Source organism: Pinus tabuliformis, chromosome 5_2 (assembly GCF_031772625.1).
Source record: "Pinus tabuliformis cultivar Carrire ecotype Pingquan chromosome 5_2, CPIR1, whole genome shotgun sequence".
NCBI lineage: Eukaryota > Viridiplantae > Streptophyta > Pinopsida > Pinales > Pinaceae > Pinus > Pinus tabuliformis.
Window position 1 is genome coordinate 244,227,241 of NC_142306.1, and position 27,688 is coordinate 244,254,928.

The following is a 27,688-nucleotide window of genomic DNA, read 5'->3' on the forward strand; positions in this document are numbered from 1 at the left end:
ATCGCAGTGAAAGAAGTTTTGATCTAGGTGATTGGGTATTCCTACGGCTACAACCATATAAGCAAATGTCCCTAAAGCAAGCTAAGAAGGATAATAAATTATCACAAAAGTATTATGGTCCGTACAAGGTGTTGGAAAAGATTGGTACTATGGCATATAAATTGGAGCTTCCTGCAGCTTCTCGATTGCACCCAGTTTTCCATGTTTCATGTTTAAAGAAGGTTATAGGCGACAAGCTCCCAGTTCAAACAATATTGCCAGAACTTGACGAAGAAGGAAAAATTATATTGGAACCGGAAGCAGTCACAGAAACAAGAACTCGACAGCTACGAAATCGATCAATTTCAGAGTATCTTGTCAAGTGGAAGAACTTATCCGCTGAAGATTCCACATGGGAGGATGAGAATTTTATGCAGAAGTATCCAGAACTGCTCAAGCGTTGAGGACAACACTTTTTTGAAGGAGAGGGGCATGTTGGGTCCCTATAATATTAGTGATTACCCCATTACTATTGTAGTTATACCCCTTATTTATATTGTTGTGCCCCTATTACCCCCATATTGTTATTTCTGTGCCCCATAGAATCCCTCTATTGTTATTTTTGTGGCTTTATATTATTATTGTTAGGCCGGCTGGATTATATTGTGACTCCTTAGACTCCTATATATAGAAAGGAGGTTTTTTCATTTGTATCATCCAAGAATTGTTCATTTATGTAATGTAAAGGAGGTTGCCCCCTCGAAGAGGCTGAATTCTAAGGCGTGGATCTCTCTTTTCTATCTTTTTGTGAGCTGGTTTCATAACATCTTCCTGAGCTATGGTGAAGATCATTGAGCTCAAGAGGAGTTGTTTGGACATGTTGTGCCTCAACTTTGCAATTGTGTTGAGCTGCTCCAATGGGCAGGTTTGGGAATGGTGGTACGGGTAGTTGAGTGGGGGTGTATATTTGAGATGGATGCAGATGGGGTTGTGGTTGGGCAGGCATTTGGGGTTGCCTTGGTGGAGCAGGAGGCGATGGTTGTGGACGAGCAAGTGGTGGAGGAAAAGAAGCGGGAGGAGTATTGTATTGGGCCCTCCACCCCTGATGAGGTGCATTCCACTGAGGCTGTGGCTGAGCATAAGAGTGAAACGAATGAGCAGATGGTTGGGCATAATATGGATCTATGAAGGAACAAGGAGGAGGTGTGAACCAGGAAGGATGAGTAGGGGGACCCCAAGAAGGCATGAAAGTGGCTTGATAGGGGTCATAATAGGTCTCAGATGTCCCTTGTAGTTCCTGCTGATAAGATCTAGGTTCATGTGGCCTCCTTTGGTTCATATAGTAGAGTGATTCAGTGGCTCCTTTTGCCCTCTGATATGCAGCTTTGATTCCAGGAAAGGAAGGGCACTGATTCGTAGGATGGTATTCTTCACAGACGAAACACACTTCTAGGGAGTGCATTGGACATTCGTCCCTAGGATGCTTTCTAGTGCACCTGGGACAAAAGATGGCCAAAGCCCTCTTGGCTTCCTCTTGCTTCTTTTGGATCCACAGGGTATCCAATTGCATGGCAAGAAACTGCCTCATATCACTCTTGAAATCTTCCATCTGATCTTCAAATTCGTCTTTGGACAAGGTGCTGCTCCCAACATTTCTACTTGTAGCCATTTGCTCCAGAGGAATGGTTTCTTCTTCTTCTTCCCTCGAGGTTCTTCAAATATGTCTTACTATCCACCTAAGGGTTCTTTAATCACAACCATCGAAGAAGAGAGAATGTTGGCTGTGTGAAGCAATGGGGGTGTTGTGCAATCATTTTTCTAACTTATCTCTACTCCTACAAGGCATGAAATGAAATATTTTTGGTTGATTTTTTCTTTTTTCTACTTCTACCTGCAAAAATGAAATATATTGAACTGCAACTAACTATCTTGCTAAAATGAAAATGCGGAATTGAAATGAAAGCAGGAAAGGACTAATCTATTTTGCTCAAATGAAATTGCAGGAACGAAATGGTAGTCTACGCTTGCGGAATTGAAATGCTAATCTACGCTTGCAGAAATGAAATTGCAGAATTGAAATGCTAATCTATGAAAGCGGGAAATGCTAATCTACCTTTGCATAAACGAAATTGCATAATGGAAATGAAATAAACTACTTAGCAGAAGATTGTAGTGGAAAATAGAAGAAAAGCGGAAATCACCAATACTCTGACGCTTCCCCGGCAACGGCGCCAAAAAGATGGTGGGCCCCAGTATTACAGCAATAATGTTGTAACTCTTGGAACTCCCTTCTTTAATTTTATCAACCCGGTAGTTCGTAACAAACTTGGAAGCGATGGTGCTTTATGCACAAGTACTAGCTCTTGCTGCAGCTGTCACTTGGTCAGCTGGCACAAGTCCGCTAGGAGCTTAAGCCAACTTCTATGAGCTCTTAGAAGAAGCTTTTTAACTGATGGATAAAAGCTAACTCAAAGGAAGCTAATCTACTTGCGGAAAGAAACTGAAAGCCAAAAAGTAACGCAAACCCTAGCGAACCCTAATTCTACCAACTAGTCCTACTGATGCAAAGGAGAGAATGCAAACTACTGGAAGGGATTCCATTACTTCTATGAAGGTAAAATACATGAGTCTAGACTACCTCTACCTGAAGAAAACATCTTTTTGTATTTTTGAATAAGTTATTAGAATTATCATGCATGTGCTTTTAACTGTTTGTGACTGTGCAGAGGTGGATTGGCGAGAGGAAATGCTTGGAAGAGGTCGGGAAGGTTCAGAGAGGGCCTAAGGGGTCCCTAACACCCTTCCAGAGAGTTTCAGAGAGTTTGGCTATCAAGAAACCTCATTCGTGAGCTTCTACAGGAAGTCTGCAGGGGTTCTACAGGATGTTTCAGGAATTTCTACAGGATGTTCAGAAATTTCTACAGAATGTTTAAAAATTGGATTTTGGAGGATGGGTGAGTGAGGGAAGATGCATGAATGGATAAGGAGGTAGGATAGGGGTCTGAAGTGGCCCAGGGACTGGTGGATGGAGCGGTGAGAAGGTGTAGATAGCTAAGTTGGCTCAAAGAAGGCTGAAACAATGATGTACAAAAACTAGGGTTATGTGAGCAAATGTGGCAAACGTGAGGTAAGGATTCTAAGTAGAGGGTAGAGTGGATGGTGCTAATGGAGAATAAGCAGATGAAGAAGTGGTACAGGTGCTCTGCAAGTCATTTTTCAAACTGAACAAACAAACACTTATAAAACCTATGACCTAGTTACTTTACTCTATTCTGACCTAAGTAACAACAAAAGGAAATGAACAACAGTTTATTCGAAATGAAATGCGTGAACTAACTTATGCCACTAAGAAATAATCAACTGAAGCATTTAAACACTACTAATATCAGCATCTACAAAAGAGGATTCCAACACTAAGAATTGCATGGCAAAGCAAAACAACGTTTTTGTTGGCAACAAAGTCACATTGGTCCCAGCTCATGATTCCACTGGGGGGAGGTGAGATCCAAGGTGTTTGGTAGCCTTTTTCTGAAGATCTTCCCTATGATTAATCTATCAAGAAAATATGAACATGAAAAACCTTTTTAATCATCAAAAGCAATCTAAATAACAAAGCAATATTTAAATCTAAATAGCAGATTTTATTTTGAGAATGCAGCAAAAACACATAAAGATAAACAAAGGAGGTACTGGGCACTTGAGATGGGCCCAACCCCAAGAGCTACAGCCTCCTAAGAGAGATTTAGAGCTGGTGCAAAGTTGGATTCATCTTTATTGAGCAAAAGAAATGTTACATTCCAAAAACTGTCCACAAGGAGAACTTGAAAATGTGCTGAAAGCAAAGCTAATCTACTGCCTAAAAATCGAACTACAAAATGACTACAAAATGAATACAAAATGACTATAAAGTGACTAACTACTGGCTAACCAAAATGAAGCCATAAGCCTTCTTATTTATACAAATTGAGGACCCCAACAGTCCTCCTAAACTTTAGGGACTCGGCTGCCCAAGACTTGCAGTTAACAACAGTCCTACTTGACTTGCTTGGCTGCCCTTGTGTTAATTGATTTGGTGGCCCTTGAACTCCGAGCTAATGGTGGAGAATTCGAGGTAAGGGCCCATAAATGAAGGGGACACCTTCCTACAAATCCTCTCCCTTGTTCTCCCACGAATTTGGCTGCCAAGTGCTCATTTACACCTTTGATTTTGTCTCCAAATTGACCAAAAAGGCTACACAAAGCACACATTAGATTTGTTGGCATAATGACTAACCCAATTCAATCTATTAGCATAAATATAATAAAAAACATGCAATAAACTAATGAGAATGGTGGATTAAGTCGAATTAGGAGGTTGAATGAGCCCAAATAATTATCCATTTTTGGGGCTCATCAGTAATGAAGGGCTAGCTTGGTTAGATGACATATTTTTAACCTGGGTGATGATGTGGAGAACTAGAAAAAGTGGATTGACCTGGGTGATGATGTGGAGAACTAGAAAAGTGGATTGACCTAGGTGATGAGACATATTTTTAACTTGGGTGATGATGTGGAGAACTAGAAAAAGTGGATTGACCTGGGTGATGATGTCGAGAAGTAAAAAAAGTGGAGTTTGAGTCAGTGTCTTACATGGAATCTAAGTCAATGCATGTATGTCATTTCACAAGACATATTTTTGACCTGGGTGATGATGTGGAGAAGTATAAAAAGTGGAGTTTGAGTCAGTGTCTTACATGGAATCTAAGTCAATGCACTTATGTCATTTCACAAGGATTTAATAAATTGACAAAATTCCTTAATAATGAAGGGTTAGATGACATATTTTTGACCTGGGTGATGATGTGGAGAAGTAGAAAAAGTGGAGTTTGAGTCAGTATTTGACATGGAATCTAAGTTAGTGCACTTATGTCATTTCACAAGGATTTAACAAATTGACAAAATTCGAAGGGCACAACGGGAAAATGTTTGTTATGAGACATGAATAATTCATGTTCATGCTTGTAGGAGGCCAATTTTTTTGAAATTTTGCAGTAGTATGAGAGACTTATGAGAGATTGTGATTAAAGGAGAATATTGAGGAAGCATGGAAACTAGTGCGTAGAAGAGAGGATGGCATCAGAGAAGAATATGCAGCGTAAAAGACCACTACACATAGTTCCACATAGTGCCAACTAGGTGAGGACACGTGCAAGGTAGATATTGGTAGCTACGATCTAAAGGCATCTAGTGAAGGTGGGAAGGATAGTCATGATGAGAGCTATGGGATATATTTGCAAGAAGAGGTAAGTTTCCATAATGGACGAAACACTGTTAGAAGATATTTTGAGCAAGGACCAACTATCAGTTGTAAAGCATGGGACAACTAGGGGTTAGAAAATATCAGGCCTGTTAAAATGACATGGAGACTGGTTGAAATGGATGAGGATTAGAGGCATAATGATAGAGGAACTATTGAGGGACATTAAGAGGGCCTGAATTCTCCAGTTTACAGTTAGGTAGTTCGAGAATCATCATTACCATGTTTTTCTAGTGTATTTGCTGCTAGTTGATTTCTATTGTTTTGTTGTTAGTTTCTATGTCAATGGTTGTTTATTCAAATCACTAGTGGGTTGAGATTGTTTATTGATTTTGGGCTTAAGTGAACAACCCACATAGAGTTGCTGACACTATGTGGTGTCGAAGAATGTAATGTTTGATTCTTTATAATGCTAGGCTAGTGAGCGGTTTGTTTAAAGACCCTTTGTTGTAGCGTGTTGCACACTTTTCTTTTATGAAGTAATGGGGAATAAATTCATTCCCCTTATATTTTCTCATGAATGTGTGTATTGTTTTTAATGTTGCTATCATTTTGGCTAGGTAGTGTTAGCATAAAATGCTATAATGAATTGCGTAGCATAAGAGTCTAGCATGACACTTATACTCTCGTCGGGTTAATGTCATGGAAATTGAACATCAAATCAAGTAGTTAGAATAGAGTTCTGTAATATCTTGCGTGGCATAGGAGTTTATTATAGCCGCTATACTTTTGTTTTGTTAGATTTCATGGATTCCACACAGTGAGTTAAGAAATTACCACCACACACGCAAAAATTCCATCTGATTGCAAAAAACTAGTTCAATGACACCCTGAGTGAGATGTCATCCATTCTGTGGGTAATGCCAAAAGGGTTGGTGCTGGAGTGGGTTTGTTGGCCAACACTATGCGCCAAAAACTAGGTATGTATGAACCCCATGCCAACAAATGCTTTCATTTGAGGGACCAAGATTATTGCATGATGAGGTTTCTTTGTAGCAAGAATGTGGAGGCCATGAATCTGATAAAAGAAGAAATCACCTAGTGGTTTTAGTAGAAGTAACACGATTTTTTGGCTAACAAGATAAAATATCTAAGGATTAGCACTGAATATTGGTTGAAGAAGTACGTTATCACTAAGTTAATTGATATATTCTTTTTAGAGTTCATGATCATCTTGAGAGAGTGGATTCACTGGTTGGTTGATAAGAACTTGACTTGTCGCCATGATGGACAAGACAATGGGCTTTGTAGCATGGGATTTATCTACAAGAAATAAGTAATAAGGTCTCTCATGCTGTAGATTTTTGTTTTGAAAGTGTATTATAAGGATATACTATCGAGTTTACAATAGAAGCTATAATATCACACAATACAATGTAAAGAAAGTTCTTACGGGGTCCAAGAGGGGGATTTATTTGGCACTGCCCTTGTTAGTCAAGATGTTGTTGTGTGGTCATGAAACCATACCTCTGGAATCTAACACCAAGAGCGAATAAACTTCTTGTGCACTAAGGGGAAGTTGGGGGAGTCTAACCAGGAGGTGGTTTGAGGAGGAGAGAGCAAAGAAACAATGATAAAAATACGATGAAAATAGACAATGATTAAGGAACTACAAGCATGGAGACGATGAAGAGATAGAATGGAGATAGAGAATTTGGAGGGTGGAAAAGTAAGGAGTGGACAGAGGTTTCAATAGAGTGATGCAGGAGGAGGCTGGTCAATATCGATGCCTACCATAAGGAGAAGCTCGGGGAGAGGGGTGAGAAAGGGCCAACAGAGGATGAGAAGCAGTGAAAGTGACTAGAGTCTTGAGGGAATGAAGTTCGATACACCGCAAACTGAAGTGGAGAAGGAAGAATACCAACAAATTAGTCCACAAAGTATAGAGTTTATGAATCCTGGCCAGCCGACTCAAACCATGCCTAGTGTCAAGCTAGTGACCCTGGGTGCTTCTATGAATATTGAGGTAAGAACTCAACATATCGTGACAAATACAGTAGAAGATAATCATATTTAAGGGGGTGGAGGTAATAATATAAATAGTTATTCATTAGGGTGAGTGTCACAGAGTATTCCAGTTTATTCAGTTGCGCAAAAGAACACACATTTATCTGGTGGTGTAGTAGGTTCATTTGGAAGCCTTTCGTCAGGAAGTGCCATGAAAAACACAATGATAGGATTAGGTCTAAGGATGCATATGTTCCATGGTGTTGGGAATGAGGATCCATTTGTTAGTTTTTGAAGCCGTATGAAAAACAAAGCAATTCCAGGATGAGGCAACTAAGATTATGCAACTGGAGGTTACCTTTAGGGACTGCACATTAACTTGGTATATGAAGTACAAGATCATGACTCTAAATGGATAGACCAGATCATTGAATGGAATCAAGCAAGATTTGATTAGGGAGTTTCATAAGCTGAAGTTAAAATATTAATGCATTATGAAGCTGAAAGAGATTAAGCAAGGTCCGAGTGATTCTGTCTGGGATTTCAACCAAAGATTTGAGATCCTAAAGGATAGGTTGACCTTTGAGATTCCAGATGCGCAACACAAGGAGTGGTTCATTCCTGGATTAATTCCACACATTATATTTCCCCTAATACAACAATGAATCAATTCACATTCAAAAGAACTAGAGATTGCGCTGAAGCTAGAAGCCTCTACCAGTAGGAAATGGGGAAAATAATACTACGGCGCAAGTGCAGTCTCAACTTGCTGTAAGACCCTACAATTAAAATATTTGACTAAGGGAAAGGGAAATGAGACGATGCGTGGTGCACCATCTACAAGTTAGAAGTTGACCATAGGAATGAGTGTAATTTGATGATAGATTACATGGAAACATGCACAACTAAACTTCTTGTATAGGGTAGACGCTTATGGAGAAAATTTTGTTGAGTGTGAGGCCATACCCCACATAAATATCCAATTATGTAGAAATATGAGGTGGATGTACGCAATGTATTCAACGACTTTTGAAATTCAGAAAGATGTGATATCCACCACTTCCACACATCAGAGTTGATGTGCAAACACACTTTTGATTCATTATGGCTACAACGATTCGAGGGAAATGAAGCCACGACAACATGTTTCAATCAACTTGGGTATAATCAAGATGGTCAAGACAATCATCCTAGTTGAGGACAAGGAATGGAAACTAGAGGTCTTGGAGGACCAACGAGAGGAAGAGGTAGATTTGGAAGAGGTTTCAGACCAAATATTTGTTATAATTTTGGATAGAAGGGGAATATCGCATGCGATTTTTCTATCCTTTGTTGCATGTGTATCTATTATAATGAGATGGATCATGTGACTAGGAATTTTCCACCTCTAATTACAAAATGGTAGGATAGAAAGGGGATGAATGTGAAAAAGAAAATATTTGATCCTTGTAGATCTCAACCACGCGTTGGAGAGGAGACATTAGGACAAGAGTTGATGCTGCAACTCTCGAGACTCAACAACTGCACTGGATAAGGAAGGTTGTTGAACCTCCTCCAAATTTTGTTCCGGCCAAAGAGAAGGTGACTTACAAAGAAGCATGGAGGGAAATTGTTGTTGTAGAATGGGATAGGCATGAGGTACTACAAGAGTTTACAATGTCAATTGTGTATGATGACACTTCTTGTAGATAGTCTTAAGTGGAGGTAAACCTGATTGAAAATATATTGTAGAGTTCCCTTGAATTAGTACAGAATGAGGGGGTTTTGGAGAAATTCAATATAATGATTGAACAATGCACCAAGGAGAATGAGGTGGTTATTCCTTGAAATTCACCACACATAGTAAACTAGGTGGCACGAAGTGTTGACACCTAATCATTTGGATTGGGTGAATATGTGTAAACAATGTAAATATAAAATAAGGAGAGCTGTAATATGAAGAGACACTGGAAGATGAAGCTCAAGAGTCTCTCCCTCCATGTATATATCTGTGATCAACATTAATGCAGAAACACAATTTAGTTTGAGGAGTTACCTCCTGGCCTGACATGGTATCCGAGCCAACTCCATTTTTGGCTTCCCTCTTCGCCATTGTAAATTCCTCCTACCCATGTTAAGCATATTTTTGTAAAACTGCCACCTCTATCTTGCAACTTAATTTTTTTTTTGTTTGATGCCCCCTCATTGGATTTTCTAGGGTCATATTCACTGTTTTGGGAGACTGGTGAGCAAGAATTACTAGTTGTTTTCCTACTCGGAGGTGTTGTGTGACTCCTGTTCAAGATTCAATGGTGTTTGTGTGTGGTAAGCCTGTTTAGAAGTGAATTCATTTTTTTTCTTGTGTTAATTATAGGGCCTCATTATGGTGTTGAGTGACTGTATTAATTAGAAAAAATCAGGTTTATTACATTGATGTCACTACACGTTGGTTAACATATCCACTTGATTAGCGCCTCCTAAATATACCATGATTCATACCTCCTTCTGTAATACCTCCCATTGTTCCACTTGTTGACCTCTCGTTGCTTACCATCCACCATACATCGTCTCTCCCCTTTGTGCAACGAAACTCCCAGTGTTTTTAACTGTGGTATAACCACAATCCACTCACAATACATTGAGTCCGCTCATCTGCTCCCAATACATTGAATCCACTCTCATTTTTTTAAACTGTGGTATAACCACTGCATACCATAGTCCTCTGTCATATGATACAACCTCTGACATAACAGTCTTCTGCCACCAGTCCCGAATGCTCATTGAACGCTCCCCATACCAACTCCTCCCACCTCATTTCTTAGAACTACTGCCCGATCATATGTTGATGTGTCATATGATATTAAGTTGTGTGTCATATGGTGTGCGATATTATATTAAGATGTGCTATATGATTGTTGAATATAACATAACTCTCTCTCCATTAACTCCACCTCCCCACATCTAACACATTGAATATATAATACCTGCCTTTGGTTTTAACATATATCACCCTGAATTCCACTATGTATATAATACCTTATTATATTATATATACCCTCCCCCATACGCTCCCATCCCCTAATATACCTCTGATATATACATATCAGAATTGTATTTTTCATGATATTGCTACTAGAGTGAAATTTTTTACACTGGAAGTGCAAATTTATATATATTGGCAACAGTGTACATTTTTACATAGTACACACATATAAAATGCATTCATTGATATCTATTGTTGGAGTATTTCTCTCGGTAAAAGAGAACTATACTGAATGGTCAAGGAAGACAAAACAAACTCTCATTTTCAATGAGTTGTGGAAAGGAGTTTGTGTAGGAGAAGGAGATAATGAACCTGCAAATCCCACCTTAAATAAGGAGATTTCTGTTTGGGAAAAACATAACAACAAGGCCTATGCCTTGATTGCAACATCTATAAATGAATAGGCAAGTCACTATATTTCACTATTTTCAAATGCTTTTGAATCCTTACAAAAGTTGAAGGAACTCTATGACTCACAATCTGAACTTGAAGTTGTCGAATTGATGATTAAATTATTCAGTCTTGAATTGAAAAATGATGATCCTCTTGATTTAGCATCAAAAGTAAGATCTATTATGCATGATATCAAATCCATTGGTTTTCAAATAGACATTCCTCTCATATCTTATTTCAAGGCACTCTATCCCACTTATTCAAATTATCTTGAGTCATTGCAAACAAGAGGAAACCTCAAGGAGATTACCTTTGACTCCCTTGAGAAGAAGTTTGTTGAGGGAGATAAGGCTTTTGGGAAGAAGAAAAATCCTCAATATTTTGAAGAAGCTGTGTGTATTGCACATAAAGAGAAGAGTCATGCACAATATTCTTCCAGAGGAAGATGTGGCCGAAGAGGAAGAGGGAGAATGAATTTTAGAGGCAGGGGGGGAGACAGTTCCAGGGAGAAAAGTCTGATCTTCATTGCATACGTTGCAATAGAGATGGACATGATGCATCCACATGTAAGTTTCCTTGGGATAGAATTGAGCAAGAAAGAAATGAAGCCAAAGGTAAAAACAATGACAAAGGGAAAGGTAAAGCACCCAAATCTGCTCACTATGTTGTGGAACATTGTAATATTGGAGTAACTAAAGACTTGTTTAATGCTTGACTCGCTTATTGGAAAAATGATTGGTTGCTTGATTTGGGAGAAACTTGCCACATGATCTTTAGAAGACATTTTTTTTGAAGAATTTACTGACAATGTTGATGGAGCAATATTCTTTGCAGACAAATGAAAACTCAAGCCACCATGGCTTGGCACAATCCGACTCAAACTTCCTGGTCTTCCACACTTTCTTTTGCATGATGTTCTATATCTCCCAGAGTTAAGGAGAAACTTACTGTCTTTGGTCCATATCTGCTAGCAAGGGCACTCCATTCATATGTTTGATGGAAAGGTTTAAGTTAGAAAAGCATCAGATCGCTCATTTGTCATGATGGGGATAGAAGAAGAAAGACTTATAAAGCTGCAAGGTACTCTCCTCGTGCACAAAAATTCTCATACATTTTTCATTATGATGAAGGTAAATTTTCATCAAGTCTTTTATGTCATGCTATATTTGGACACTTGAATTATGACAACCTTCGTATGTTGAAGAAAAGTGGTGTTATTGGTTTTCCTACAATTCCTAGGAAACTTAAGCAATGTGATGCTTGCATTCTAGGAATGCATAACAAATAGTCTTTTCATGATTCGCATTCTAGAGCACATAGAAAAATTGAACTTATTCATTCAGACTTATGTGGCCCAATTCCTGTTCCTTCTGCAATGGAAATAAATATATGATGACATTTATTGATGACTACACCAGAATGTGTTGGGTTTATTTATTGAATAACAAATTCGATGCTTTTCAAACATTCAAGAACTTTCATGCATGGATTGAAAATGATGAACCATCTCATATTGGCTCTATTCACATTGATAATGGAAAGGAATACACTTCAAATGAATTTCTAAAATATCTTCACCATCATCAGATCAAAAATCAAATAACTGTGTGTTATAATCTCCAACAGAATGGAGTAGTTGAAAGAATGAAAAAGACAATATTAAATATGGTACGTTCCATGATGTTTTTCAAGAATGTAAAATTGATGTTTTGGGTTGATGTAGTTCTATTTGATGTGTATATAAAGAGTAGGTGTCCATCTAATGCTATTAGAAACAAGAATCCTTATGAAATGTGGTATGGCCACATTCCTTTGGTAAGCATCTCAGGGTCTTTGGTTCCACCTATTATGCCTTGATACCTAAGGAAAAAAGAAGCAAACTTGGTGCAAGGAGTCATAAGTGTATATTCTTGGGGTATTCAAATACCTCCAAAGCATACCGTCTCTATAATGAAGTTAATAATAAGTTTGTAGTTTCTAGATATGTTATCTTTCTTGAATCTTCCAAGGTTGACAATGTTGTTGAGCGGCGACTTGATCGCTTGGATAGATTCAGATTTGAAAAGTATTTCCAAGAATTTGACAATGAGATTCCACATCTTGAAGGGGGGATTCCTATATTGGATCAATCTATGGAATCTTCTTCTAAAGCTCTCTCTGCCCCACATGAAGCTCCAGCCACTGATGAAACTTTGAATGACGTGATTGATATATTTGGGAGACTCAATCTTGATTTAGTCCCAACTCAGTCAACTGAGCATCTTGGGCCATCTCAGAAAGGTCCTCCAAAATGGCTGACAAAGACACTTGAAAGTGTTCATTCTGATGAGGTTGGAAAGACAAGAACAAGAAATTAAACCAAGAAAACTGGAGGTGTTGTAGATGATTTTGATTCTCTTGTTGATATGGATGTTTCTTATGATTGTGAACTGAATCTGTCTCCAGATTTTGAACCAACTTCCTTTAAATAATCCTCTTCTCATGATGATTGGAAAGAAGCAATGCAAAAGGAGCATGATGCCTTGATAACAAATGGAACTTGGAAGCTGGTTGATCCTCCATTTGGAACCAAACCAATATGCTGGAAGTGGGTATACAAGAACAAGTATAAATCTGATGGCTCACTTGACAAGCACAAATCCAGGCTCATGTAAAAAGGTTTTGCACAGAAGGAAGGGGTCGACTATGAGGAGACTTCCCCCCCATAGAAAAATAGGCTACCATCCAGACACTCTTTGCCTTGGCATCTCATAACGGTTGGAAATTCCATTAAATGGATGTAAAAATTTCTTTCTTGAATGGAGATATGAAAGATAATGTTTTTGTGTCCAAGCCAGAAGGATTTTTTGTGAAGGGTCAAGGACATAAAGTATGCAAGCTTGTAAAATACTTGTATGGCCTCAAGTAAGCATCGTGAGCTTGGTACAAGAAGTTAACAAAGCATCTTATGAAACTCAACTTCAAACATTATGATCTTGATGATGCGACTTTGTTTGTCAAGAAAGTTGGTAAAATAGTTGTATATCTTGTGGTGTGTGTAGATGATATTTTGATGATAGGGAACAATGAGATAGATATTGCATCCATAAATAAGGAATTGGGGAAAGGTTTTGAAATGACAGACTTGGGGTATGTTCATTACTATCTTGGTATTGAAGTAACTCAACATCCGAAGTTTATATTCCTCTCTCAGAAGAAGTACATTGGAGATCTGTTGAAAAAGTTTGGCATGATTGAGTGCAATCCTTTGACTACTCCAATGGAACAAAACTTAAAGCTCACATCCACTGAAGGAAAAGAATTTGAGGATGCAACAAAGTATAAACAACTTGTAGGAAGTCTCAACTACCTAACTACTACCAGACCATACATTTCATTTTTTGTTGGAATCCTCTCTAGGTTTATGCATAAGCCTTGTGAGGGACATTGGTCTACTGTGAAAGTAGTTCTAAAGTACTTGAAGCGAGTTCAAGACTTTGGACTTAAGTATACACAGGTGGGTGACTTCAGCTTGATTGGACACTTTGGTTAAGACTTTTATGGAGATAAATAAATTGGGGTATCTACTTCAGGTTATGCTATGAGTCTTGGATCAGGAGCTATCTCTTGGAGGTCACCCAAACAATCAATTCCAACGGATTACACAAAAGAGGCAGAATATGTAGCAACAATTGAAGCAACAAAGGAAATTGTTTGGCTCAGGAAAATTCTAGAAGATTTGCAGGTGAGACAAGTGCATTCAACTCCACTCATGATTGACAAAACTTCTGCAATAAAGTTGGCCAAGAACCCAAAGTTCCATGATCAAATGAAGCAAATTAATACAAAATACCATATGATTCGACATCATGTTGAGGCCAATACAATCCATGTATGCCATTATTCTACAAATGAGCTTGTTAATGTCATTCTTTTCAGCCTTCCTCTAGTGATCAAACATGCTCTTACAAAATGATTTTAAGGTGTCAAGGTCAAATTTTGTCATTTCAGTAAGTCTTCAAGCAAAATTTGGTCACTAGGCATTAGGTCTAGGGTTTGCTTTCACTCCTTTCAAAGTTGTCCAAATGTCGGTCCATGTCAGCATTCAGCTGAGTGTACCATCATTCAGAGGGTTTTCATCATCATATCAAGGTCCAATGGTTCACTTTACACCTTGTTCATGCTTCAACTGTGCCTAGGTAAGGTTTATTTCTCTCTCCTAGGGTTTTGAAGGCAATTTCTCTTGGATGGTCAAATAATTAGCAAAACTTGTATCCTGATGTTTATACACCTTCCCCTATCCTCAATGTACCTTATTAAACACTTCCCATCACTCAGATCCCCCAAATTCCTCATTTTTCCACAAACCCTAGTTTCTTGCTACTACATGACAATTTTTTAGGTTGGACCTGTGTTTTTCCTTTTTGGACCCCTTCCCCTCACTCAATCTTTGAAATTACACTTTCCCCTATTTTATAACATCCCTCCCTACTTCCCAAGATTTTCTAAAGAATTTAAAATCCCCTTATCCCCTTCATTTCGCTTCATTTCGACAAATCTCTTGTTCCACACATCGGGGTAGGTTTTACTCCAATGATGTTTTTGAGAAATAAAATATGAATTTTGGAAAAATGAGAAAGGTTTTTGTCAAAAATAAGCCAGGGAAGAAAAACCTCCTTCATTTTTTACACAGGTGTCATGTTTTTAGAGAAATATCAAACATACAGTTTCCTCGGGAGAATTGATGCACCTCTGAAGTGACCTTGGAAAAATCAAGTTTTATCCTAGCTTGGTTGGCCAAATGACTTTCTTGATGAGTCAAATGATACATAAACACAAAGATATTTCCAATGAGCTATCATGAGCTCAATTTGGAGTTGAGAAACACCTTCAAAATTTGACTGCAACATCACTCTACCTTGAGGCAGCCTCATTTGGCACATTTTGACCAGTCTTGGGAGATTTAATTTTTGATAGGGAAAATGAAATCAAAATTGAAAAATTATAGTTGGGTTGGAAATTAGACTAAAATACCTTTCCAACGAGCTATCCCGCGCCCAATTTGGATACCAGGAAGGCCTCTAAAAGTCATCTGTAAAAAGGCACGGCGCACCTGAGTAGTGGCGCGACGCACTCAGTGGTCCGCACCTTTACCATAGAGAAAGTGCGGTCAGATCCTCTGGGTACATGAAAAATGGGTGCGGGACCGCAGGAAATATTGAGAAAAAGTGCGGACCTAGAAATTTTTGAGCAAAAACAGGCTTTTCTGCCCAATGCGCCGCGCCACGTGGCACTCGCTTTTGCTAGGGGGCTCTAAATTACAAAAACTTTGCATTTTTGGATTTGGCATGCAAAATTACACTTTTCTACCTATGGCCAAGAAATTTGGGCAGGTTTTGGGCCCTCAAAAGGTCAAAAACACCTTGAAAATGACCTTTTTGCCACTTTTTCCACTCATAGGAAGCAGTCTTGGGAGATTGGATATTTGGAGGGGCAAATGGATACCAAATCCAGAAATTCCACTTGGGTTGGAAAGTAGACAGGTAGGGATTTCCAACGAGCTATCTTGGGCTCAATTTGGACTTCAGGAAGTGCCTCAAAATCATCTCCAAAATGGCACGATGTATAGAGAATTTAGGTGCGGCGCATAGAGAAATTTGGCCTCATTTTCACTCTTCAGCTCAGAAATTCGCACAGTTTTGACCAATTTTACTTTTTGATGTTACTCTTGATCTACCATGATGTAATTTGATGACCATGATGTAATATTAGCACATTTTTACTTGTTCTAGAGGATTCATTCACTAAAAAGTGAAAATTAAATGAATGAATCAGTTTCCTAGCATGTAGAGGCAAGTTGTTAGATTGCCTAGATTTCAGTTCCTTGTTTAGAATTTCTTCAAACAACTCCTAGAATGATGAGCTCGACCCCTAGAGGCATGGGAAGGAGTTAGGCTTGTCTATATCATGTAATTTCTTAGTCATTTTCATGGTTGGATACATGGGATTGCTTGGCACTCTATTGTACATTTCATTTCTGCAATTTTGGCAAAGGAAAGACCAGGGTTTTGCAACACTTGTTGGGATCCATGTGGCTCTATGTTTTGATGGTGTGTTTCTCTATGCATTTTTAAGTTCACTGATGATGATGTGTTTCATTTTCCCTTCTCTTGTCTTTTGCAATTAAACAAATGAGTGATTAAGGTAGAATTCATTGGACTGCTATGCTCTGCCTTGATATTTTGTTTAATTCTTCATGTTTTCATCTGTTTGAGGAGGACTCTTGAAACCCTCTTGCCCTCCTTGGCTCCTCACCAGTCTGATCCACCCATTAATTCAATCCAAAGCATCAAAACTACTACCTATCTTGCCCCTACCTAAACTCTGCAAAAATCTGGCCTCATCCCCGGACCCAAATTTGCCTTTCCCTTTTTTCCAACAAAACCCCCAAAAACTCAAATCAAAACCTTGCACTTCATACCTAGCCTAAAATTAGCTTTCATTTTAGTCATCTCGAGCCCCATCGCTAATCTTTTGCCGAGATTGACCTGGAGAGAGCCCTCTCTTGTCCTCGTAGGGCTAGCTACGAGGCTGAGCGTGGTTTGATGTGGACCTAGAAGCTTACCTTTTCAGCCTGAGGTAAATCTAGGCTCTAACAGAGCTGATTGCAAACATCTTCACCAAAGTGCTTGGAAGAGAAAGTTTGAAAGATTCATAACGATGCTTGGACTCACCAACATCCCTTCAAATTAAGGGGGGGAATGTTGACACCTAATCATTGGGATTGGGTTAATATGTGTAAATAGTGTAAATAGAAATAAGGAGAGTTGGAATAAGAATAGACATTGGGAGATGAAGCCCAAGAGTCTCTCCCTCCGTGTATATACCTGTGATCAACCTTAATGCAAAAACACAATTCAGTTTGAGGAGTTACTTTCAGGCTTGACTAAAGAATTTAGATTTTGCACTAAGGTGGGAGGCTATGAGATGGAAAATATCATATTGGATTTGGGATCTGATGTGAATATTCTATTGAAGAGAACATGGGAGATGATGGGGAGACCAAAGCTAACATGGTCATCAATCCAGTTGAGACTAGAAAATCAATATCATATCTCCCTGATTGATATATTGATGGATGTAATGGTAGATATTGATGGAGTTAGAAGAACTGTTAACTTTGAGGCCATAAAATCATTGATGACATTGATCCATACCTATTCTCTTGGGAACCAATTAGGCATTTGCTAACCAGGTAATTCTAAACTTGAAGAAGAGGCAAATGGTCTTAGAGGCAGGAGAAATTTGAGTGGTAGCACCTTTAGATTCAAGGGAAGGAGGCCAGTACATTGAGCTAGTTAGGGGGGATCTAAGACGAGAGGAATTGGAAAACATTTAGAATGTGATTACCTACATGGAGGATTATGTTAATTCTATTGTTGCTAGATTGCTAAGTTGGCATAGCATGGGGTCCTGCACTTACTATAGTATATGTTGTGTTAGGTCCCTATAGTAGTAGTGTAGCCATTATATTTTTAATGTTGTAGCCCGCATAGTCCCACTATTGTTATTGTTGTTCCCTTAAATTATTATTATTATGTAGGCCCTAATTATATTTTGACCATTTAGACTCCTATATATACGAAGTAGGCCTTGCCATTTGAATCATCCAAGAATTGTTCATTTATGTGATGTAAAAGGAGGTTTCTCTCTCGAAGTGGCTTATTATCAAGTCTTTGATCTATATTTTATTATGTTTATGTGTTATTTTGATATGGATACATAACATTTGGTATCATAGCTCTTGTTCCTAGGGTTTTGCTGCTTCAAATATGTCATATTGGAATTTTCACTATAACTTTCTTTTTATGAAGCTTCATACTGTGAAATTTTTAACACATGGAGGAGAAATATTGATGAACATCTAGTTAATTTAAGACCTTGGTTTTCTATATTTTTGGATATATGGTCCAAGGAATTTATGGTTTCTGTATGCTCCATAATTTAGTCTCAAACAGGTGTCCTGGAGAAAATCGTCATAAATTTCTCTTCAAGAATCAGATTTGAATTTTGTAAAAAATGAATGAAATCACATGGAATTTAGTTTTTCAACTATGAGTTTCATTTTTCAAGGTTAAAACAGTGACATGTGGTGTCATGTACAAGTTCGCTATACTAAACTAGCCCATAATCAGACCATCATGGGAGATTTGGTATAAATTTATCTTGAAGAATCGAATCTTGGTCTAACTTGTGAGGTTGGAAAGAAGACATAGAGAGATACCTTAGGACACAATTTCAGACATTGAGAGGCTGAAATTGTAGCGATACTATATTTTCAAGTTAGGCCATATCAACAAGCTCAAAATCAATCTCTAAAAAACAAAAAAGGTGTGTATTTTTAAAATTGCATAGATTTTGTTTGAAAAATATGTTTGAAGTGATTGAGAAGGCATAGAAAAGCATAGACATAATTATTTGATTCAAAAATGACTCAAAAACAAAAAATTATACACCCATTAAGCCCACATAAAGTTCTACTATGACACATGAAGAGGAGGAATAATTGCAACATGATATGTCAACGTTATGAGAAAAAGTGCAATAATTATTTCTCTCACAAAGAGAAAAAAAAAATGAATTGGAAGAGATGATGAGTGTTAAGATGGATGATTTATGTTGTCACTGCTATGATGTTTTCAAAAGAAATGAAGAGCCATTAGTATGGCTTTTGAAATCAAAATTGGTTAAATCATCGATGGGGGAAAATATCAAAGTTGAGTACTCAGGTGAAAGGACCAGAGACGCAAGATGGTACTCATCGGTCTCTTAACCATGTAGAAAAGAAAGGCGGAAAAAATTATTTATTCAGATGTGATGATTGATTAAAGGTCAGATGGTTTTCAGGCGGATCATTGTCCTTTTCCGACCGACCGCCCCCCGGGAATAGATTAGAGGGTTAACCTACGTGGAAAATAACTGAATTGAACCCCCCACAGTTGAAAAGTAAGATAATGATTTCACAGTCTATATCTATCCTAGGGGGTTGTATACAGGGTCCACCCATCTACCAACCGACTCGCTGAAGGGTGGTCGGGACCACACGCCAAGCGAGCCAACCTGCTAGAAACTTTTTCATGCGAGTGTGATTTTAACGGTAAACGATAACCCAATGGCCCCACTCCTATCCACTTGTTTCCTTCCCTCATCTAATCTCATTGTGCCATGTGTCCCCCCCATGACGCCACCCTACATCATCCAAACATTTCCCCTCCCACTATAAAATCACCTTTTCCCGCCTCATAGTTCCAAAATTTGCTCTCCAGTTTCTGACACACTTCTCCCATCAGTTGCCTGCATAGGACCTCGTTCGAGCGCCCAAACAACCCAGGGAGCTACCCCTGACGTCATTTTCAACGACATCTACAAAAACTAGGTAACCTGTTACCCTTGACCACCTGTAATTTGTCAAATTCTCTTAAAATGAAGAATACGATCCTTGAGACCCCAAAAACTTGTGAAGTAAAACCCTCTTCTGGCCTCGAACCCCTCATGGACACAAAGGCCCAAATTTTTGACCCAGTCTATGCCTACCACCTTGCTGACCTTTGTTTTGACCTATTTAGAAATCATGTCAGGGGGTAAGACTCCTTCCAGGTAGTTGACTTTGGTCTATATTATCAGGTTATGCCTTTTATACATTATTTTCCTAAATTTGTCTCTTGGTTGGCTACAACCTACATCGACAAGAAAAACTGCTTTATTTTTATCTGGAGCCAAAATACTCGAATTAAGTCCACAATTAATCCAAAAGGCTACAATTTGACCCACATATCCTCAACCAAAACTGTTCACTGATGTCACCCTCGTCTATTGCTACTCTACCCTTCCAACTGATGAACAACAACCATTCTTACAAATGATCCTGGCCCCGTGCTTGCAATCTCTGCCTGTGACCGACAATTTCCCAATCACCCTCTTCTCTGAACCCGTTCAACCCATCCTATCCTTAATTTCATGTTTACTAGGGGTGGACGATGCCAATATAGCCAAAAAATATGCCTTGGGATTTTAGAACCAATTGATGCAGCCCAACCACTTATTTTATATTCCAACCTATTTATCTACATCCATAAGTTTTCAACTACACCACTTTCCTACCATGTCCTATTTCTCATATTATTCGCTGCTGTTCTACTTGTTCATGTATGCTCACATCGATGAGTTCGAATGCTTGGATCTTAGTGTGATTGATGGCAACAAATAAAGGAATTTCATATTTGACTAGGATGTCGCAGGAGGAGACTAGATGCTAATGGTTACTCTTAGTTCAGAATCAACTTATATGGCCATTGAATATAAGATCACCCACAGTGTCTATCCACCTAGAATTATTCCCCAACAAAATAAGATTGTATAGCTTAGAAAATACACTAGAGTGGGGGATTGGTATCGTTTTGACAATTATACACAAATCAGGGTTTATGGGTGTGAGCTTCCTCCTTACCACCTAATTGTGTTCATACCTATGAGAATTTTTTCTCTAGAATTCATTAGGCAGAGCCTTAATGTAGAATACCCCCCCTTTTTCCCTCCAACTTCAGGACTTATGTTTAAATTAGGGAAGCCCGTAGGGCCTTTTTTCATAAATTCAAGGCAAGCCTTCAAGGCAGTTGAGGCATTACTAAAAAAGATGGATTTTGACCAGGGAGATGTCTAGCATTATGATCCTAAGGATGTCATTTCTTGAAGGAGAGAGAAGATAAAATATTCAACTTATAAACATGAGTACAGACTTGGAATCAAATGGAAAGCTAATCTTGATTGATGGTCTCTGAATACAGAAATGGAGATCGAGACCCCAGTGACCAAGGAAAAAGGGACAAAATGGACCATTGACCAAGCTGGAGATACTGAGATGGACAACATCCATGCAAATAAAAAGGCATGAAGCTAAGATTATGTAGAATATTTTGAGACCAGGCTAGTGGATACAAGGCCATATCAACCAGGTTTCCAAGTGACCTTGGAGGATCCATCTCAGGCTGCTGCCTCATCCTCTTCAAAGGTAGTTGTTTTGGGTGCTTACTTACAATGCAACTGTTACTGAGTCAAGATGGCCTGCTGGAAAGGTCATTGAAGAAAGAAATAATAAGGTGAGGGAGGAGATACAATGGAAAATCGCGTTTCACTCAGTAGCCTATCAAACCAGACTGTTGGCCACTATGGATTTAAAACAAAATCAAATGAAGTTTTCACTACAACACCCATTGGCACAGTCTTTGCCTTCAGGCTCCCAGTTTAAAGCCTTGGGGTTTTCATTGGATCCAGCGAGTGTTCCCTTTCCAGATAAAATAAATTTCCATAAACAGGTTGGAGAAAGGTTATATAGTGAGCTCAATAAGAATTCAATGACTATCAACAAAGCTGAGAAGCTTCTAGAGAAGGTTGCAAACATGTTGAAGCAAGAGAGAGCCAACTCCAGGGTTCTCCACATGCAGAATGAGAGTTTCAAGGAGATGATTGTGAAACTGTGGGTGAATCTAGAGGATAAGACAACTGTTGAAGCCCCCCTTGAATGTTCTCAGAAGGAAATATAGGAGCTAAGGCATAAACTGAAAATGGTAGGCGGTGATCATGTAGTGCTCAGGTTGAAGGAGAAAAGGTGATCCTAGTCAAGGAGCTTATTGAAAGGAATAGTGAAATAATAGTCCTCAAGCAGCATGTAACAATGATGAAAATGAGAATATACTCACATATATGTGTAGTGATTATGCCTGAGAAGCCTCAAAATCCCACTAAAAAACTTAGTAGGACCCTTATTGAGCTACAACTCTTGGAAGGGGAGCTTAAGAAGGTACAAAAGGATTTGGATGCTACCCAGGAAAATCTAGCTCAGAAAGAAAAGCAGCTGGAGGATGCTAGGACAAATACCAAAATTATTAGTAAGAATCTATAGGCAGTGAATTAGGAGGTCAATGAGCTGAAAGGGAAATTGAAAGGGAATATATATCTGCTTCAAGCCAAGCAACTAGTCTGGGATAATTGGCTTGTGGGGGGCTGATCGAGGTTCAACATTAGTTAGCTAAAAAAATACCAACACTACTGGCCCTTTCAGCATCAGCCCGTGGAGCGCGGACTGAAGTCTCACCCGAAGCAGTATGGGGGGATGCTGGAACCAAGTTTCCGCACCCTTGAGATGGATGTGATGTCAGTTTATCCCAGCTATACCTGCCTGCACGCAGGTTGTTTATCCCTTTGCTCTACCCTTCAGTACCTTCGCAAAATGTTACAATCAGCTTCCGCACAGCCCTAACCAGGGGCTGAAGTCCCTTCACGTTTCTAGGGCAGCAAACTGTGATATTTCCCTAACTACGCTAAGTGTCTTACTTGATTTATTAACAGATCTTAGTTAGCTTCACGTAAATGAATGTTCTTACTTGTGTTCACTTAACCAATACAGTTATACACATTCACGCATCATATAAGAATTAGAAGTGAAATTCATACCCAATATAACAGATGCATAAATACGAAATAAGGACACATAAATTATAGAATACTTCTCTTTATTGATAATTCCAAATGATTACAGACTTGACTTGCCCTGCCCAATCAACTGCAGGGGTCCGGGCACTCATCTATAGAGCCTCTACCTATGCTATGACCCAATCTAGACTTCTTCTCCAAAGATATGACTCAATTCTTCATCATTGATTCCTTCGTGTTTTTTAACTACTTAGATCTTTGCTATATTTATACAATCCCATGGTCTGCTGAACATGGGTAGATCTTTTACAAATGACATTACATTATCAAAATAAGGGTGGACAACCCTATGACTATTTAACATCTACGCACTCCATGACCACAAAAAGTCGAGTATTTACATTTGGATTACAAAAATTGGACAAAAATATGGGATTTTAGCCTAAAAAATTCCCTTGGGGGATCCTGCGCCCAACAGGCCCCCAACACAAACATCATGACTTGCCCTCAAGTCACTCTATAGGTACAAAGATCTTAGCGTGAATACCTCCCAGCTCTGTTTTGGATCACCGCAACTTCAGCAGCGCACTGAGCAGTTGCCTACTGGACTTCTTCCATGCGCTGTACGATGACTGCTGCTGAAATGCTGCTCTGAATATTCTGCTGAGCTGCCTCTAGTTTCGTCAGCTTTCCTTCAATCGAGGTTGTGATCATGTAAGCCTCATCTATCCATGGCTATAGGCACACTTTTAGGACCACTTCTTTGTGCCGAGTGACATCCACCTGTTCTTTGAGCGCCTTTGCCTCCTACATCCGTGAAAGCCTCTGCATATGGGCAACCGTCTCTGTGATCCCTATTACGTCATTGTACCTTTGCTGTAGCTCATGTGACTCTGTCTCTAGGTGCTCTACATTCGGGTCTTCCTACAGGGTGGTTAGGACCTCGAATGGTTGTTCGAAAAGCTGCATGTAGTCTGCCACTGCACTGTCAACTGCCGCCATTTCTGTTGTAATAACGGTGGTACATTTTTCCCTAATCTCTAGTGGAGTTGAAGGCTGAGCCTTCAACTATAGTTTTGCGATCTGCAGGTTCAGCTCTAGCTGAATCTTGGCCATTTCTGCTCAAGTGTCACGCACCCCTATGGCCAACTTACGGATGCATGCCTCCATCGATTCTTCTGCCTGAATGTCCAAATCTGGGACCATATGGAAGGCTTCCTCCACAACCTGCATTATCTACTTATTCTTCTCTACTGCTTTGTTGCACTGCAGGCCCAACTGCTCAATGTTGATGCACTGCATGCTCACTACTTGTAGAGCATGACTCTCCTTGGCCCGAAGTTCCACGGTGACTCCATCATGTAAGAGATAGATCATCTCCCGAGGGAGCGCGACCATATTTAATCCAACCCCTTTCAAACTGTTGACCATGGCCCTATCGGCCTCCTTCTCTGTAGTGAGTGATCCATTTGGTAGTACTATTGTGTTGGTCATCCTTGTGTGCAACATCTCCTCGGTAGCTCAAGTGCCAATCGGGAGGCTGGTGGACACTGTGCCAGACTGTGGAGTGCGTACCTACAACTCTTGTAGTTCTGTTCGAAGAGCCCCCAATACGAGCTGCTGCTATTCTTCAAATTGGTGGAGGGCCTCCGTGGTGACATCCATCACCATTTCTCCGATTTCATGCAATTCCCCCTCAGTGAGGGTGATTGGGTCGAAGGACGTCTTTGATGCATTTGTTTTCTTTTGTGGCTCTATCTTTTCTCGCAATCACTAATTCTTGAGTTGGGTGGATGTTGTCTGCGGGGTCGCACCACCTTGTTCTGTCTATGTTTATGCCTCAGTGTCGGACGAAGGTGACTTCTGTCCTTCGCGCTCTTCTTCCCCTATTTTTTGCTGTTTTGCCACTTTCGTGGTGTCGTGCATTGCTTGGGCCTTAACCTCTGCTTCCTCTTTTCTGCACTTCTTTGCCAGTTACGCCATTTAAAGCTTTGTCTCTTCCTTCTTATGCTGCACGACGGACTTGTCCATTTCCACTGCGGAGCTAGCTGGAGCACACCACTCTAGCTGTCAAGACTCAAGGATTGTGAAAATAACATCATCAGTTTCCAGGTATGGTAGGTTATGCCATGTCTTTGTAGGGTCCTTCTGCACCCTAATAAAGACATGGTGGAAATCTGATTTGAACTCTGCAAAGCTCTGTAGACTGGCATATACTGTGGGCGACAACCGCAACTTGCGATTGAACCCCATCTGGATATTCATCTCCATTAATACCCAAAAAATATTTCTTTCTTTTATTCAATTCGTGTCCTTGGTCACCCATAGCGAAGCGTACTTCGCTACATTTGGAAGGTCTAAAGCAATCGAAAGGAATTGGCTATCTTCAGGTAGCTCCCATGCCACTAGTACTATCGGCAACAGGAGCCACACATAGTGAAATGTTTTGCCTTGCTCCTGTGCCTCGTGACAGTTCGCAAGGAACACATCGCATAGACAATTCAACTAGTTGAACTGGACTCCTTCTGCACATTCGGCCGCTAATGCAACCATGGGCACAGGAAACTCATCCGTGCGACACTTCCACATCACTTTCCCTACTAGTATTTGAGTTGTGACCTTGACTGCAGGGTTGTTGGAGATGGCATACCCTCACTTCTTCTTCTCCAGCTTGAACTTCTTCTTCATCACTTCTGCGAGGGCCATCTCACCACATTTTCCCTCTGAAATTTTGGCTGGATCCTCCCCTGAGTAAGGTAGCTATGTAATCTGGTGAATTAGATGGAATGTGATGGGAATGGGCTCCTCTAGCCACAAGCACCCATCATGCACCAAGAAGATCAACTTCTTGATGATGAAAATAGTCACTAGGGTGCAGTGGTAATGCAGAACCTAGAGAAGATTAAGAAATCCAGCTTTCTCTACACCTTTGAGCCATGTCCGCGCTCCAATTGAATTGTTCCAACAGTTGTGTCAATCCTCTGGCGCATTAGCTTCTCAGTCGATAAATGCGGAAACTTCTTGTGGTCTGTGAGGTCCCAATCTTCAAACTTCAACATAGGAACCTGCCCCAAGTGTGGTCCCTCAAAGACAATATTATCTAGGAGCAGCGGAGTTTGCAGAGAGATTTTTCTCTCATCTATATCCTTCAACACCTTGGATTTACCCTTGCGCAAAGGAACATATTTAGGTAACTGGGCAATAGGGTACGCACCCTAGGTTTCAACTTCCATCTCTACATCCTCCCCATCCACCAGGATTTCTTCAGACTCCTCCTCATCAGCTTCCAGATTAAAGGCCTTCCCCTTCTCCTGCAAGGTGAGCTTAGTCCTCTATGGATTTCTTGGCGAGACATGCACCAGGATCATAGCTTGCTTGTCCTTCTTAGGTCTCGGTGTTCTAGGTGATTTAGGAACCTCAACTATTATTCAGACACTCTCCGGGGCTTCTACTACCACAATTTCCTGCATGACTTCCTCGGCTGTCACTACTCATGTGTCCATGGCTTCTGCGGGTGTTGACATATCTCTATTCCATAATTCTTGCAGTGTCTCTGGTAGTTTCTCAAATAATGAATTCACTTTCATAGTCTCGAATAAGTCTCGATTCATGTATACTTGAGCGTGCAACAACTTAGTTCTAAAAATTCCAAGTGTTTTTCGTTGGAAAACCACTTGTAATTTATAGGGTCTTTTGAATTTGAATTCGACCGTTCCCCCCACATTCAACCCATTAATGCTAGATTGGCAGCATATTTTCAAGAATCTAACCCATAAATATCACCTTAAATGCCTGCTGCTTGTTCCATTTGGCCTCAAACCAACCATCAAATTGTGGATAGTGACTTTAACGACCACTTTCCAGTGGACCTACGCACTATCGCAGCTGTCTTCGTGTTGTCACGGACCCTGTGACACTTCACGGCTTCACATAGTCCTGACATCGCGCAACTCCCAGGTAGTGTAGTTTATAGTCCTGCGTCTCCTTTCAGCTGCCTAGAGCGCTAAGATTGTGCTTCTGTTGGCTAGTCAGATGGTCGGGCCATCTGAGTATGGCTTCAAATGATTGCCATTCACTTTTCCTGGAAAGGGTTCTCCATTTAACTTAACTAGCTAGATCGCGCCACCATCAGTAATATTCTTAATAACATACGGCCCCAACCAATGTATTTTGAGTTTCCCTGGAAATTATCAAAATTACTTTCATACAACAACACCAAGTCATTCACCTTAAAGGTGCACAACTTAATATGTCAGTCATGCCATGCCTTTTCACGCTGCTTTTGAACCTGCTGGTGAAATCTAGCCAAAAATATTTCTTCTTCGAGCTCATCCAACTGCGCGAGACTCTCTTCTAGGGCTCAGTGATCCATCATACCTGTGAGCACTGCTATGCGTAGACTAGGAATGATGTATTCCATAGGCATCATCGCTTCAACCCCGTATACCAGCCTAAAGGGTGTTTGTCCCATTAACTTCTTGCACGTTATTCGATAAGCCCATAATACTGGTGGTATGCATAGGTCCCAATCACTTCGCTAAGCATTGCATACCTTGGTCAACACAGTTTCAATCAATTTGTTA